General features: G+C 30.3%; 1 protein-coding gene across 1 annotated transcript in view; it reads left to right on the top strand.

Moving 5' to 3' along the window:
- The window catches only part of LOC106686485 (protein dachsous), a 383,586-nt gene that overhangs the window by 212,521 nt on the left and 151,997 nt on the right, over positions 1-19,068 (top strand). The window lies entirely within an intron of this gene.

The following is a 19,068-nucleotide window of genomic DNA, read 5'->3' as shown; positions in this document are numbered from 1 at the left end:
TTAAAAAATATATATTATAATCAAAAACAGTTATTTAATCCTCATTTATCAGTCTGAAATTTAGGTCATCTTGATATTAATCTACATATACAAATACAAAGAACTATTGTTTTATTTCGTGAAATAGAAATTTAGTTATTAAAAGGAAAAAAATGTTATGCCTAACCCCAAACTTATCTCAGGAATTCAGGATTCCGGCTGAATTCAGAATGAGCAGGTGACCTCATAAGATGCTGGTACATATAAAAATTTGTCAGACGTGCTCCGTATGTAATGAAGGCGGTAGAAATTTATTTTAAATGATCTGAAATAGGAGGGGGCATAAAAACTGCTAACAGGATAATTCACTGCCTTGTTTCAATTAGCAAGACATCAAAACTAGTTATTTACGATCTTTCAGCCCCGGTGCAATTAAATAGGGATTCTGGGCTGATTTATTTTTAGACATTAATACTCACAAATCACTCAGGATTCCGTATTCCGCGAGCATTTCTCCTTTTTAAGTGGGTTCGAATTTTATTTTTTATAGTATGTATAGAAGAGCGGGCCGAAGAAGAAATAATGAAAATATATTGTTTTACTTGAAATGTATTAGGAAAAGATATATTTGCATTAATCGTTTAAATAAATGAAATAGTTGCCTTAATTAAATTACTATTTAAAGGTGTCATTTGGAAAAAATTTCAGCATATCAGATAATTTAATTAGTCATTGAAATTACTTTAACATCATTAAAACCATTTACACTATTTTGGGTTGACTATTTGGGTTATATTAAAGTTTAGATTATTTTTGTGATTTAAAAGATGCATCATAATATCTAATTTTATTTATAATTAATTTGAAATCTGCATTTGTTTCCAATTTATTAAAATGTTTACTCGACTTAACCTAGTGTAGTTGGAATGGAAGTTAAAATAAAATAAATAACAATTCAATAAGTTGTATTAATTTGGTAGATCAGCTTAATTTCGTTTTTTTTTCATTTTTTCAAAATTAATTGTCAATATTACCTTTATCCTGGGTTAGTTTTCTAACTATTCAGAACTATATTGACTGTAATTTAGAGAGGAGCAACTCTTTAACATATTGAAGGACTAGAGGGATAAAGCTAGATAATAAATCTATAAATAAGTAATGAGAATGTTAATAAATAATTGTTACAAACAACTTTATTAGGGTCATTTTTTAATTAATAGAATTCAGTTATATTATTTTGTAGAACTAATACATAATTCATAATGCTAATAAAAAAACATGAATTAATACCACATACATATACATGTGCGCCTATGTTGAACATTTTTTACTTTACCAAAGTTAACAAAATTTCATGACGATTGATTTTTAAAATTACAACACATCGAAATATGTCTATTGTGTTTTAAAAACTTATTTTCCCATTTTTTTTTTATTTTATTGCGTATATATTTCTTTATCTTTAGTGGTTTTAGCAGATCTACAATAAATAATTCAATATCTTATAAAACAACCTATTTAAGACTTATTATAAAAACCGTATTTTGAAAATTTTAAATTGTTTTGAGTGGAACTTCTTTACCGACGACAACTAGAAAAAAATATTATTCATGAGTAAATTTTTTTTTTTTTCCCGAACCCTCTAAAACAGAAGTAAAAGTGAATTAGTAAGTGCATTACTGTGAAAAAAAGAAAAGAAAAAGTAATTCGTGTTGTGTCCTACCTCTGGTATTTTAAGGTTACCTGTTATGTTTAATATCACATATGAGCTATCCATTCAAGGAGATATTTTGAGTCCGGAGGTGAGGGGCCTTCTCGTGTTGTATCGCATATAAGATAAAAATAAAAATAAAAATAAAATAAAAATAATAAAGACGATAGATAATGGTGAAATAATAAGAAAAACAGTCAGAAATCGAAAAGAAGTCATGAGTAAATTGATCTCAAGTGGTGGGGGTGGGGGGGGAGGTAAAGTCTGGTCAATTCGAGCATAAAATTTTTTATATTGTAATAGGAGAGTAGGAGCTTAGAGGAATTGTCAATCCCGGGTAGTGTATGTCTGATCGTTATCACATCTCCTACAACAATATAAATATTTTCCTGCTAGAAATTAGGGACTTAAACTTAAATTAGGGGATTGAATATTTGCAGCCTCCATAATCATTCCCTTTGAAGGGATACAGTGGAAGAACTCATGTCCATTCCCATCTGCTCTCTAAAATGTTTGGAATTCAGATTTGATTCTACTGAATCACAATAGTTGTACAATCACAATGTTTAGAGGGCTTTTTTTTTTTTTAATTTTCCAATTCTTCTCTAGGCTACCTAATTCCTAATGGTGTTGATTGTTTGGGAAACAATTTTTAAAATATCTTTAATTAATATTTTGCTAATCGTTCTTAGATCTTTTATCATGCTAAATGTTTTCAGTTTCTTTTCTTAATGTAATCTACTTTATTTCTACTAGGAATTATTTCTATGCATTGTCTATTTCGTAAAGAAACTGAAATTTATTTATGTAAATGTAAGTGTAGGAAGATTATATAATGTTTTCTTAGTCTAAAAAAAAAATAATAAAATTATTTTTACTAATTTAAATAAAATTCATTTCTGAATCTGGTTTGGTTAATAACTACAACAAGAAAATTAAAGATAGAATTTTTTTTACTTATAATTTTGAAATAAAGTAACATTCGGCATATTTAATTTTGTTACTTATTGATTAAAAATATTTTTAAAACTTATGAAGTTTTCCAGTTCCATATAATTATGTCATAGGCCTTCTCTTATATTTAGAATCGATTTGATTTTAAATTGATCCCTCTCTAAATAAAAACTACTCTATGTGTTAATCATTAATTAAATATGTGTTAATCACCATAATCTTATAGAGTTTTTATTAGAATATATCCTCCCCTACTGGGGACAGATCCTAGTTTTTGTGGCCTCGAGTCTCACAATCTCATGCAAATCGATACAAACTTCATTAAGTTTTTCTTTGTTTTATTTTTCTTCTTGTTCTTAGTGTGGAAGAGATGGCCGGCCTCATTTCACTACTATACTTTATTGCCCGTAATCTCTGGACCCGTTCATTTTTGAGGAATTCGAAATTAAACTGTTTGCCTCGAATCATCGAAACTGGTTTTCTATATTAGGAAGCGGGGGTATATCGCTGAACGGAGACGACCACACCATATCCCCACGTGAAAATGTACCTTTATGCTCTCTAATTAAAGGAAAGGTTGAGGGGTGAATAATTAGAATTTGATTGCGCCCCTCCTTTTTTTATCATGTTACATCTGAAGATCACCGGTCGTCTATTATAATCCTAGCTGTTTTATTTCGTTTTTTCTTATTACAGATATAGTTAGCGTTTATTTTGAAAATTATTAAATTATATATATTTTCAAATTCAATCCAACTGTTATCAAAGTATGAATAGATTTTCTTAAAAAAAAAATATATTAACTAGTTCATACTTCTGAAGCTGCATTACATTTTGTTTTGTTTTACATTTATGACAATTTTATCTACAGCTGACCCATGAACAGATAAACTATATAATTTATCTGTAAATTTAAAATATCTTTCTAAATATTTAATAATCAATGACCAATATTTTAGTGCAGACTTTGTGTTTTCTTCAAAATTTTCAATTCAGTTTCCTTTTAATTAACTTATTAATTAAATCATTTCACTCATACTGAGTGATTTTAATCTAATTAAAAAATATGGATTTCTGACAAATTTTTCGGTTTTGTCATCGACTGTTTGAAATCCTTTTTTAAATATTGGAGTAGATAATAGGACAGGTTGTTTCTCTTTCTTCTAATTAAATAAATAAAGTTTTGTTATTTGTTACGACAGTGTTTTGATAAAGGATTTTTACATTTTATTTCATTCCTTGTATTTTAAGTATGCATCAATAATCAGTTTAAAATAACATTTTAACTTGACTCTATTACAAGATATATAATAAGGATAAAAATAATAGATAATATTTATCATATTATATATTATTACTATTGTACTTTATAATGTAATATTTGTCATGTATTTTTTCCAAATTGAATCATTACTTTATGTTAAAAACCTATTTTCTCCATTCTAAAAGTTGTTCGTCATATGTTTTATAGAAAGAACTATGATAAGGATAAAAATAATATATTGTATTTATTATTACTGTTGTACTTTATAATGTAAAATCTGTCATGTATTTTTTGAAAATTGAATTATTACTTTATGTTATAAACTTATTTTTTCCATTCTCAAAGTTGTTCGTCATATTTTTTATAGAGCTATAATAAGGTAAAAATAATAGATAAGTATTTATCATATTATATATTATTACTATAGTACTTTATAATGTAATATCTGTCATATATTTTTCCAAAATAGAATCATTACTTTATGTTAAAAACGTATTTTTTCCATTCTCAAAGTTGTTAGCCATATTTTTTTCGCACCCCTATTTCTCCTGCCCTTGGCATTGGCTCATAGCAGGTGTCCTGTTGGCCCTTATGTAAATCAAGGTCTGTGTCTCATGGTAATCATTTTAATTCATGGTAGTTCATTCTTGATTATGGATTCACAAAATACCCAGGTTAAACAGTTGTTCACCATACAGATAGTTTCATACTCACACTCATACTGTTCATCTTTTCTATTATTTACGAAATGTCTGGGAGAAAATAGGTATTCCGTTGATTGAAGAAATGTGTTATAGATTTAAACAACTTGAAATTTAAAGTGTTTACTACTCAGGCATTTAGCAATAAATGATATAATTATAAATTTTTACCTTGTACTTTTCTCAATTAATTTAATTTATTTGTTTTACGAATTTTGTAAGTTTCTAGATTGTACATTATCCGATTAACCAATCTGATCTTTTATTGCTTCTCATTTTCATACTATTTCCGTATTTTCTTTCTTGTTGGCCAGAAATGCGCTTTTTGGTATCCCAGAAGTAACATTGTAAGAAACAGAAATACAAAAAAAAAACCCTGCATTTATTAAATTTATTTATTATTTTATTTTACTGACGTTATTATGTTCCTATGCCGTTTTAGTTGTTATAAATGAAATATCACTTCTTTTTTTTTATTCCGAGTTGAGTAGACAGGCCAATGATTGATAGTTATTTGACCAGGCGTAATATATTCTGATTGATATTCTGAATACTCCGGCGACTGCGTCACATTTTATAGTAGATACGTTCTAGAAGAAAGTAAATTAGTATATATGTTTTATTCTTTTGTTCCATATGATTTCTCGTATTATGAAAATTATTAGTTTGTGATTTTTTTGTATGAAATACATTTCTCTTTAGTTTAGCATAAATACTTTCATTTTGTGCTCACTGTGCTGTTATAAAGTAGAGAGTAGAAACATTTTATTGTAAGAGAGGCGTTGTTCAACTTTATCAGACTGCTCTACACACAGCATATCAGTTGTTTATTTAAAAAAAACAAAAAACACCTAAATTATATAATATGCTATGTATTTGACCTTTTTTTTTTTTTTTTTTTAGTTGTTTATTTAAAAAAACACGTATTTGACTTTTTTTTTTCAATTAACGACACATATTTAATCACAATTTATATATATTTTTAATTTGTACTAAATATGCAGTATAATTTAAACTAATCTAAAGTACATTGTAGATATTTTTTTTGCATATATTTTCGTTTTTAAATTTTTTATCTTGTTATTTATTTATTCCTTAAATTTTGTTTAATACATTTTGTCTATTAATCATATATATATATTTTTTTGGTTTTCGCTGTTAATCACTTATAATAAATATATCGGCTAATGAAAAAAAATTGTAATCATTAATTTTTTAATTCAAAATTCATTGTAAGTGATAAACACACGGTATAAGACAAAAATGGATCATCAATAACAACAAAATTTTTTTAAAAACTTGATTATTCAAATAAATTAAAAATTGGTTTATGAAAACAACATAAATATTTGAGCTGAAGAATTTTAATTATTCTGAAATAAGAAAGGTGTACTTGTATAAATAATTATTTAAAAATTAAACTAAATTACAGGAGTCCGGAGATGATTTGTAGCATTGAAGTGTTAAAAAAATTATTACTGAATTTAACATATCTACTTTTTCATACTTTGAGCAAATATGGGTCAATGAGGTTACTGCCTTACTTCTTGTTTGTGATGGAAATAAGTTAACTTAAATCCTCAAAGAAAAATATTGTTGAATAAATCTAAATTTTAAAATGTCATAGACTTGGAATCTTCAGTTATTACAGAATAGGTTAATACTGAAAAAATAATTTTATTTTCACTGTATGGCGCTCTAATACCAATGAATTTGTGAAATCTAAAATGATGGATTTGAATTACCTACCTATTGATACATTTAAAATTGGAATTTGAGGAGCTTCAGATTTTCTGACAATTTATTTTGCACCGGTATTCTGAACTATTTTGGGCTAGAAATCTAAAATTGAAATATTGGAAGATTATAGTTGACCGTATGAAGTAGATTGTAGGAAGATAGTCTGGGATGCAGTTGGTTAACAATAAATAGTTTTCTTCTGCTAGTTTGGTACCTTTATTGACCGATATCTGAACTAACTTCCTACTTTAAAATTTAAATATTTTGTATAGTACTGCTATTTGTCACCAATTTATAGAAGTTTGAAATTTATTTTATTTTTTCACTGTGGATCAAATTATATTCATTAGGTGAGAATTATTTTCTAAATACCTTGATAAACCAGATGAATTTCCGGTCTTAGTGTGTCTCCAAGAATTATTCTATGTTAGAGTGTGTGTATGGTCTACTTTATTATACATTGTTTTCGTCATTTTACTTATTTTTATTACAAGGCATTTCTCCATATGTAATATCTAATGGAAAACCAATGTTGTCATATTTTTGTTAACGTTTACAGAAAAATATTTAAAGCTAGAGTTTCACTAAGCCCAACTAGATTACATTTAAAATCGTCCAGACTAAGAATTTAAAGTATTCAAGTATATTAATTTAGATTATAGAGGTCTTGTATCAATTCTTTACAAGTTCGTTGAACGTGTTATAAGTCGGACTTTTCAATAAAATATTTTTTTTTATTCACAGTTTTAGTTAACTGACCTACTGCCGTGCATCTCGTCAAGCTAAAAAAAGATTTAAGTGCATTTTAAAAGCCTTTAAAAACACGCACAGATCTTGTTCAATTTTAAAAATGACCCATCCTCGGCGGTATTAGCATAAGTTATGGATGTAAGCTAGGACTCGGATTCGGGCCCGGAAGAGGAGACACTTCCGGCGGAAGTTGGGTGATGGGAGGGGAAGAAGGCGTGACTGGAAGGTCTGTTTATAATTAAAATAAGATGGTGCCGCCGGATATTCAAAATGGCCGCGGCTATTAGCCAGTTTCGCATCGTCTACGTGACTCCTGACAAAATACTTGTATTATAACTCCCCGCCACTGATTACTGATAATCGTTTCAGTATTACCAAAGTAATTTAGGCCTCCCTCCCGCTTTGGATTTTTTCTACTCAAAATTAATAACTCATAATGGGCCGAGATACTGACTGACTCTCCCTATTACTTATAATAGTAATGAGAAACCGTGCTCCATTAAACCGAGACAGTTTGATCCTTTTATTATATTTTATTACCAACTCTTCGTGATGGCCTCCCTGGATTATCTCCTCCGGATCTTACCCTAAGCATGTGGATCGATAACGCCTACGGTAATCGCCTGCTTCTCCTCCTCTTCCTCGAAGAAAAAGAATGTCCGATCAACGAACCGTTAGCGTATCCTCAGTTTACCATGTCTAAAAGTATTTATAAGAAAATAAAATACCTTTTATTTTTTCACTGTTTTTAATATTTCTTTTTCATAAAAAATATAATTGTGCTATTGGTTGAATTTATTTGTTAGCTCTACGATTCATGTAAAACTTGAAGCTTCTTAAATTGCGCTCTATCAGTTGAAAAGACCATCCTCTTCAGCACTTCCTTCCCACCATCAATCCACCAACTTTAACCTTTTGTATTTGGGCTTACTAAAAATCTTCTTGGAGCATCTCTCTGGAGGCTCCATATGCTCTAGCCATATTCTCTTCAGTATAAAAAGTCGTATGTATTAATGAACTATTAAATTAATCATTCAGGGGTGGTGGTCAATAAGAAAACAAATATATTTAAACTATTATTAACAGGCAACGTTTAGGACTACTTAGATCTTCTTTATGGTTGTTGTGATGGGATGGAGGTCGTAATGTTCTAATTGTTATACAATGTTGTAAACCTCATTATTGTCTATCTCACCCATCACAGCAGCCCTTATAAAGACCTACATTCTGCTTACAAACGTTAACGATTAATTAATAGCTGGCAAGTATTTTTGTTATTATTGACCTCAGACTTGATCATCCCCCGGTCATTCATCCGTATAAAATACAAAATTAATCCTTATTTACCATTGATCTCAACATGGATCAGAATATTCTCTTTGCCTATTTGTATCTCTCACGATCAACGTTTTAAGATTATTTTTTTAAGCACAGTAGCATAGCAGGACTTGAAAAGATCTTTGCGTTTCTTTCCCATCCTCGTTCCTGATAATGAATCCGGTGGAGGTTAAACATGAGCGTCGAAGCCAAAACAGTCAGCATTTGACTGCATTATCTGGCAACCAAGGACCGTCCAACATTCATTTTACTTTAAAGCAAGATTATTGATGCTTTATCAATAAAAAGCAACTTGAAAGAGGTGATAACTAAAAAGACAAAAATGATACTTATTTTATGATGTAGGATATTATTCTCTGAATAGTATTCAACACTCTCTTTTGTGTCTCAACATTAAAGTTGGAAGGCACCCATAGTATTGGGGTCAATAATTATGTCGTCAATTGGAATCATGAGTGAATGCAGGTACGCAATCTTAGGTAAAATTGATATTATTATTTGAAGAATATTTTAAATACTTCTTTTTTCTGCATAACTTTGTTAATTTTTCTTTTTATGGTAGTTGAGTTTTCCAGTCTGAAATGAGAATATGTGAACATAAAATTTACTTTTTGTCATATTCATATGTTTGCATTATAACACCTTAGACCACTAATGTATTCCATTGTAACATGATAGGCTCTGCTTAGGAGTATATGTTCCTTCCCACCGCTTACATAAAACCTTGTAGTATTAAAAAACTTGCATCGAATCGTCAAAGTGCTTGGAATAATATCAATGAGTTTAATAAGACTACGCAACAGGTATTAATTGGTCGATTGTTGAAGATTTTACTGCTACAATAAAGTAAAGAATATTGACCAATTATTAGTTCCAACGGTGAAACTCAGGACAACGGGATTCAAACCACACTGAAAAAAAATCAATTATTTTCTTTAGTACATTCAAGCTTTCACTTTGCCTTTCAGTTGTAGTGTTGCCACCAACCTTCATCTCAATCTTTTCAATTACTCCTACTTCTTTATTATTCTTTTAAAAGAGAATATCGAGACTTTTTTCTTTCCTGTCATCCTTCAATCTCGCTCTGAATTCTAATAGCTCTGAAATGTAATAGGTAATGCTTCATAACATTATCTATCATGCATTGTCTACAGACAGCACCATGTTATTTTAAAGTAAAAAAGTGTATAGTAGTGCATCATCTGTCTCCATTTATGCGTTTTTCGAACCACGATAAGTTTATTTTAATCGTTGGATTTGATATGAGGATTATTCAATTTTATTTTAATCTGGATTTTCTTTTAGGAAGTCTGGTGAGTCAATTCATAAAAAAAAAATTTGAGGTTAATAACTTCCAGTTGAATGTAATTCATATTAAATTGTCTTAATATAGTACAACGATTCGGTACCACTGTTTCACCATATTCAAGTACTTTAAACCTACAACAATAATAAACCATCATAACAACAATCTTCATCCCTATGTATATAATTCACACAATTCTATTCACCTCATAATTTGAATTTCATATAGGAAATCATGTCACACTTTACACTGTTCTCTTTTCTACCATTGCTTATTTGTTCATCTTCACTTATCCTTAGCACAGCAATTTTTTATGAATTTTATTTTAATTTTAAAATACCCTCAGATGAATAATATAACATAATCTATAAATATCTATTAATTTTATCAACTGCTTTCGTTTACCCATGCCAAAAACTAATTTCCTGGATAGACCTATGTTTCCACAATGGCTCCAGCCCTAAATTTTATTCTCCAACTACTAATATTTAACCTTGAAATGTAGGTAATTTCGAACCAAATAAAAAGGGAGTGAAATAAGATTATTTTCAGAAAAAAATAAGTGAGGAAAAATAACCATAGAAATTATATAGAAGCTAAACTGATCCATATAACTTGCAGATTTTAGTTTTTACTTTTTCTCTTTCTTTCTTTATTATTTCAATTAGATTTTATACTTTAATAAATATTTATTATTCCTAAAAGACCGAAGATAAAACAATCATTCTCCATTGAACTTGAGCTAAAAAAAAATGTTACTTTGAACTTACAACTAACACCAAACTATTTTATAGTCCAAGAATGTAAAAAGTTTGGTTTAATTTTAACCAAAAAAGTGTTTAAAACATATTTTGGGCAATTTATTCTTTAAAAACGTTTCCAGGAAGGTAAATAATGTACCCAAATATCCTCCCCTCCCCCCACCAGACTTCATCTAGAAACGAAGGACAGCCTTATATAACAATTACGCTTCACTGATATATGATCTAATTCAAAGTAGATTCTCTGTGCTTTGATTCGTTTGTTCATCTACCTCATGATAATGCGTCTATTTCAATCTTATAGCTAAATATGAATTATTACATATCACTGTCGAATATTTGGATATAAACTGAAATATCTTTTTCTTCTCAATATCTGTTTCTTTAAAAAAACTTTTATTTTTAAGTAGAGGAATTTAACCAGAATTTCTGATAAAAATAATGGTAATACTTTTCAAGCCAAAATATTAATTTATAATATGTTTTTGACACTTTATAAATAATTCTCTATAAATTGTAAAACTGAGGTGCATTGTAAAAAAAAAAAAAAGAAATGGGCGCCATAATTAAGCTTGCCTCTCTAGCAAAATTCTAGTTCTGCTCCTGCTTTCTTTTTCCCTCATTAATTAACATTAAATAAAAAAAAAATTTAAATTACAGCTAATTAATTTTAAAATTTTGTCACTTCTACAATGTACTTTAGTGTAATGATTAATAGTGTTCTATCCCATAAAATCTCTAGTAATAACTCGATATTGATTAATGATTTTCAAAATACAATCAAAACTAATGAAAATATTTATAACGTACGTTCTTTACATTTAATTTTTTTCTTTCATAATGAACTATTGTACTCAACCATCCTGTCCCTACACAGCAATTGTTCTATTAAAACATTCTCCAATGATATAAACAAATATTGTCTACATTAATCTAATGAATGTTTCAGTTATACATGTTTTGATATTCATATATTTAAATTAGGTTACTTAAAATTTTTCTTATTCAATTATTTCAATATTAACAGATTAATTAATTAACAAATCATTTCATTAATTCATAAATGCTGTGATATTTCCTTCTAATAATAACGTGATAATGTCTGAAGTGATGAATAATTAATATTTTATTATTATATAATAAAGTATAATATATTTTATAGTGTTTTTTATAGAGACGATGCACAGTGAGAGAGCGGAGGTCAGTGGCTGACACTCGTGAACCCCACGTAGCACCGTAGCCTGATTTTCTAGGCCATAAATTAAATTGCTCCCTCTTAACAGGATTATTTCCCTCACTCCTCTTTTACTATAAAAGTTTATTTTCGAATGCAGAATAATCTTGATATGGACGAAATATGTTGGAGCAATTTCAAAGCCGCATAAGAAAGCTTTAGATCCTCCATAACCCATGAAGCAACGCCGCTAATGACATTGTTTTTTCGTTGCAAAGGCGCCCAGGTAACGAATCCGGTTCTAAGATATGTCAAATGTGCCGACAGCTAAATTACGATTAATGAGAAGCACAACCTTCTCATTTCAATATTCTTCGGCCCGGGAGCTGCTATTAATATCTTACGAAACCTCTTCGGCTCGTCTCTGTCATTCCTCTTCTTCGTCTGTCTTCGATTAGATATAACTCAGAAGAAGTCCGAGTTATTTTTTTCGAAGTCTTCCCAATTATTATTCTCTCAATAACATTGTTTATAACAAAGGGTATTCCATGTTTACTTAGGGATGCATAATTTACACTCATATATCATATCCTATGCAATGATTTATATTTAATCTTCTTTGACAAATTTCTGGGTTGCAAATATAATATTAAAAAAATCATGAAGAAAGGTTATCGCTCAGAAGGACTCATTCAGTGCTAACAAAAGATGTTTTAATAATTTTGTTGACTGAATTTTCGACGAAACTATAAAAATTAGTTGAAACAAAAGAGCGACCCCGCAATGACTCCTTTTATCCGTAGAAATAGCGAAAGTTGCCTATAAAGTGCGACTTACGAAATGAGAGAGAACAATATTAAGTTCTGTTCAAGGGTGGGAGTTTTAATAAAATATCTAATAAAAAGGTTGAAATTAAAGTACACAAAAAGGCCATTTTAGTCTCAAAAAGATAATTTATTAATTTTATCAAATTTTCGCCCATTCAGGCATCATCAGAGCATTAGTGTACAACTATTCAGCTATTAAAACAAAAGAAAAAAAAATAAATGACTAAAAAATTGGTATCTCAACTCCAAACACCCCGTCATAGTAACTAAACTAGAACCTCCTCCAGGAAGAGAGGAGGTACCAAAATTAAAATATTTTAACTATTCTAAAATTATGAAAAACGGTAACTTGACCGAATTTTCACTATACTCGAAGATAAAATAGCAGCAACCCTAGTCCAAATTTAATTTATACAATTAATTGCCCGCACTGTCCAAATTTCTATATGGGTATGAAAACTCAAAACTTTAAAAATATAATGTACCTAAATTCCTGTATTGAAGATAAAAATAGAAATAGAAGCAAAAACTGCACTAGCAAAACGTTGCCTTGAATTTAAACATAAATTTGATTTTGAGAACTCATTTATTTTACATTAAAAAGGCCAAAACAAAAATTAAAATACCTGGAACACTATATATTTCATTAAACTTAAATATTGTTATAACAAAAATATCCATATAGTCTCACATTTTTTTATTACCTTTGAACTCCTACGTTTCAGCCATCCCAAGGATCTACCAACTTATTGGTATGGTTATCACAGCTACAACGCATTACTACAGGCTATTATGCCTTTGTCAAATTTTATCACTAGTCAGCAACTATTATCACAGTTTCACTTATTACAATTATTTAGTTTATAATGAAAAATGTAATTTTGAAGAAATTTCAAACGCTGTTCTTCTTATTAGGAATTTTAGTTTAGTCTGTAATTCTCAAAATCTTAACTGACAAGAAAAAATAAAATTCCAATTTGTAGATCAGTTTCAAATCCTGTATTGGACCGAACACATTCATAAAATGAGTTCATATTTTTGCATGTAACAATTTCTTGGGAAACAAACACCTTTCAAATTTCATACATATTTTATTCATGAATCGCCCATTTTCAGGTCCAATCACTAGTTTTAGACTACTCCTCTAATGGTCTATGAAATCTCTTCCATAAAATTTTAGTTATCATCATAATTCATTCATCTCTCTAGTACTTGATCATAGAGTACACAAACTTATCTTATATCAATTAAAAAAAAAATTAATTTGTCCACAATATCATTCCTATTTCTATGGTTAAGGACACATAAATTACTACATCAAGTTATATAACGAGCTGATAAAAAGTTAAATAAATGCAATATGTGAAAAAACTACAAAACCACTTGTGTAAATTATAGCTGCATTTCAGTTATTCTGTGCCTACTGTCACAGATAACACCCATACCAAATCCTATAAAACACTCAACTTGAACTCAAAATAATTAGAAAATTCACTTTATAGGTATTGAAGGGATAAATAACCCTTATACACAAAACCTTATAATATAAATAAATATAGTATCTTCAATTATATTACATTTATATATTTATTTATTAGTAATTATTGCATTCAATATTTCTTGGATATTAATTTATGTTTTTTTTCTGTTCTCCAGGTGAGTTCATTACTACAAAGACGACAAGAAGGGAAATATTTAATTGGCTGGAAGTATAATGTCAGTTGTTGAGCTCCGTGATAGTCCTTCAGTGGTACCAATTTCTATTCATCAGCAGTCTGTGTTATTTCGACGTCTGGGACATATTCCTATAGCTTTTATATCATAGAAGGAGTAAACATTTTTAACAAATTATTCATTCTAACATAGTAGTATTTCAATAAATATATAGAAACAATCAATATTTCTAATCACAAAAATCTTGAATTTATTAAAATAGTCTGCAAGCCAGTAATGCTACAGGTAATATAATTGTAGCTATGAAATTTAAAGATTTATTAAGTTCTTTGCAAATTTTTATTACTTTGTTGCAAACTGGGCTTCTGCTTAATTGAAACAAATTCTAAACTATCTCCTAACTAGATATTAATTTATTTTTATTACAATTTGTGCATTTTCAATAGACATTATTGTTTTTTCTAATTTTATTTATGGCAAGTCTTCAACTTCATATGCACCAGCACAGGTAAGCAAGTGATCAAATATTTTTGTTACTGTAGAATGATTTTTATTTAAAGTTTGGAAGTATCTTATATTTCAACTTTAACAGTATTCAGTAAACGAATGACTCAATGCCATAATGAAAAGTCATTTTGGAATTTGCTGTGAAATGTAGTTTACCCTAATTAAAATATAAAATAAATTAATAATAGTATTTATAAAAGATCACAGATAGATCTTACAGAGCTCTGAACGGAAAATAACTTAAATATGACAAGGGATTTAAAATCTCTTTATCGAAACTAAATAAAATCATGAATAAGTAAGGAAAAAGAAATCAGTCACTGTTCAACATAAATTTCGAACTCTAATTCAGCCTTTATTACTGTACTTCCATTGTTTAATGGTTCTTGGGATATTATGCAAAAATTATTGATTACATTCGTTTTAATTAATCTCTGTAAAAATGAGAAGAAGACAGGTGTAGGATCTGATTAGGTATACATACACACATATTATGCTAAATGTGTTTTTATATCTCATTTTTATCTTAGTAATACTATAAGGTCTACCCCGAAGACATATTTGGTTCTTCACAAACAACTAATGGTGATTACAACGCACTCGAAGGATTTCATCGTACCTACTTACGTTAGCTAGCGCTTACTGAAGGCTATAACGTCTCGAAAAGATAAAACTCGGCCTTTAGTACCAATTTTTTCTTCTTTGCCTTGATTAACGCCAAACAATGACGTCCTATGTAGTTTAATACATGCTTGTAAAAAGATATAAAAGAGAGTACGTATTTCTTAAACTTTTAAATGATAAATATTACTGAGAAATTTTTAATACACCAATGCTGTCTTGATTGAATACCTAACATATCACACACGTATTAAATGGTAAGAGTTAAGCTGGTAGATCGGTCCACGTTGATAAATTGAAGTGGAATATGTATGTTAAAGTGACAAAGCTGATCTATACTGAGCAATTAGCTCAGCCTAATAAGGCTAGAGAATAATGCACTATTTGAACAGTTATTAGCTTCTATATTATGATTGGTGATGTATTGAATTGCATGTTACATCAGTTTTTTAGACCAATTCTGTGTACTCAAACGCTCAAAAACGACATTTCCTCCTATAACATAACTCTGTTTTTCTTTTTCAGCATCTTTGAACTCGGCTATAAACATTTCCATTTCCCCCTCCCTGATCCTACCCCAGCTGTTATTACCCTCGACGATGCGATGACTATCTCCCCTCGACGCCCTAATTGATTCGCCCGTCGCTTGTTATCGGTCGTTCGTTGAGGGCTCGTTGATGTGAAGGAGTCGGTTGTTCTCCGCCGCTATGAGAACTCCATATTCCAAATTCCCGATCCCCATTACGGCGCTCCAGGTGGGGGTAATGATGGAGGGAGTGTGTGTTTAGCTCGGGACGTGACCATAGAGACGGGGATCCTCCCCCCCCCTCTCGAAATACATTCTTCAACCCCGTTGGACCCGCTCTCAAGCAGAGCGCTGGGAACCCCACCTACGGCTCTAATGAGAAAGCGAGGGAGCAACGACACGGCTCTGACAACCGCCGTTGATGAGGAAGCCTTCTCCGGGAACCGAAGCGTGAACGTTGTATAACACAACTCCCTTGTCATGCGAGGCATCTATATTTCAACTATTAGTAAGATTACATATAGGAATCCAATTTAGGACCATTACATGTCACGGCTTTGAAGTACGGCAACCAAATGAATAATTATACGGTGTCACGGCTGCTTGTAATAGATTCTTGGAAGACAATTGTAAATGATCGTTCCTACCAATTTCATGAATTTAACAAGGTTTCCAAGACTCTTTGTTATTAGAGAGTTAAATGCCATAAACTTTCAATTGTTAAATGATTTAGACATCCAATATAAACTGAGGGGACTATTTCGCAACGTTTCTATTTATTTAAACAGATGCAATAACGATGTTAGAGCAATGTTGAACTCATTTATAATAATTTTGTACGCTTTGTTGCTATTAAGCGGTCCCATGGATGGATGCACTTTCTGACCTTGGATTATTCCCTTCGCTGGGAGCACCGAGGCTCCAAATGGTAGCGCAATTGGCGACCTCATTCTCGCTCTTGTCAGTCACCTTTCGATCTGTCTTTATCGCTTCCTCATTTCTGCATCGACCTCCGAAGCTACCGGTTAACTCGTGCCCTCGATTCCTATCGAAACCGATTCGATTATTCATAGGCGTATTCGAATACTCTGTGACTGAGGCAGGTATAACTGTATTGGCGAGAGGGTGTCCTTTGCTACAATAAGAGGGCGAGGATGGGCTCTTGCGCAATTCCTAGGTGCAGAAATACCTTAGCGCCTTTTGATACCGCGCCGTATTGCTTTATTACACCAAAGAGCGTAGCAGGCATTAATTTCATCGCAGGAACATGCAGCTGATCAGGAGATAAACAGGCAATCACCTGAGAGCAATGCAGCAAAAAAATTCGAGCTAATGCAAGACTGAAGCTAACGGATATAGGGACCCATTCAATAGTTATTGGATCACGTAGACTATTTGCAAGTGGATATAATTGCCCAGTCCCAATAAATTGTCTTAGCCTCTTTTCTTTTACGGTCCTCATAAAGAATAGCCAGGGTGTGATTACACTCTATTAGTCATAATGCCAAATGTAAATCAAGATCTAAAGATTGCAATTGCTATTTCATGCTACTGATATTTTATTTTATTTTTAGATAAAATGATTATATTACTCGTAAACTCTCTGCAACTTTTCTTGATGCGATCATTTTATTCAACTTTGAACTCTTACTTCATGCCATTGGAATTTCCTTATGTGATCGATAAATCCCAAACAAATGCAACTGGAAAATAGGACTTCATTCTCACTTTTATATATATAAATATACATAAATCATGTTTAATAAACGGTGAAATAGACATAATAATGAGCCATTACTTTGAAAATGATACATTTAACATTTATTGATTTCAAACCATTTTAATGACTAGATTTAAACTCAGCCTTAGCTGATATTCTGTTCTTGTCTTTTAAGCAAGTTTGTATGCACCGTTTTGCACACTTTGGTGTATAATATTCGTAAAAAGCCAATACAACGTGTTCGAATTTCCAATATCTAAATGCTAATTCATACCTCTTTTGTAAAATTTCTGATATTCTAAAACCTTATGTACTTTCATATTGTTTTTTTTAATTCCATTTTAAGTATGTCTTACAAGTGTTTAATTTGATGGGTTACTTTTCAAAAAAAACTAATTAAGTAAAACAAATACTTTTGCTTATAATTTGAAGAGTCTATCAGTAGTAATAAATACATTCATTTTTGTATCTATGTATCTAATGTATTTATAGTCCAATAAATATCGCTTGCAGATTTTGCACCTGTTTTTTTGTTGATTAAGTACATCTACGTGGGTAAGGTGGGAAGACCATCTAATCAGTTGTGTAATTAAAAGATGTGTATGTAAATAAACCGTAAAATCTTTAGTTAATATTAAGCTTGGGCATATTATATTGGTAGATTTACGTAAGAGTATTAAATCTTTTTTTTTGTTACTCGAGGCTTTCTCGCACCCAGGCTACCGTGCTTTGTTTCCCGCGGACGTTTACTTGTCAGTACAGTATTTAATAACATTTTAAGGGTTCCGGTCGTTGCTAAACCCTACGACCCCTTACATCCTCATCTTATTTACCGCAATGCTCTAACTTTAATTATATTTTACGGGTTCAGTTCCCTTAATTTAGCGTTGTGTATCCTTCTAAATTCAGTTAATAACCATCCCATTAATTCATCCTTTTTTGGTCTGAATGTTTTACGTAATCCTTTATTTTCGAAAACGTTAAGGCTTTGTTCTTCCCTTTGTTAGAGGTCACGTTTCGGATCCATGAAGAACAGTGGGAAGGATAATAATTTTGTAAATTCTAACTTTTACGTTTTTGGATAGAAGACATGAGCTAAGCCATTGAGAAATCGCAAAAATCACTTTTATTTCCTCATAAATTTCGTTTTTTCTAAATACGTATATATGAGAAGTAGAATCCATATACTTATTAAAATACATTTCCTATCTACCTGTTCTAATGAAATTCCTGTTAAATTTATATCACCGAAATTGTTCTTACTGTTAACCTTGTACTTTGTTTTGTCCGTATTTATTTCGAGACCTCGTTCCTTGCTGGAGTTTATCAAAGTAGTAGTGTATTTTTTTTTTTAATAATTTATTTATTCTTATTTGCAACTGTATAAAAATATATACAACAAATAAATTTGCTGTAGGTAACATAGTGACACGATACAAACATGTGGAGAATCTACCCATCGATAGAACTCCAATGTAGTGTATTTAATTCTGTAGTTTTCTTGTTCTGACCCAA

The sequence above is a fragment of the Halyomorpha halys genome, unplaced genomic scaffold (genome assembly GCF_000696795.3).
Source record: "Halyomorpha halys isolate HHAL.00 unplaced genomic scaffold, Hhal_1.1 Scaffold830.1, whole genome shotgun sequence".
Classification (NCBI taxonomy): domain Eukaryota; kingdom Metazoa; phylum Arthropoda; class Insecta; order Hemiptera; family Pentatomidae; genus Halyomorpha; species Halyomorpha halys.
Note: the sequence above shows the minus strand (reverse complement) of the source record. Positions and strands in the feature narration are given on the sequence as shown.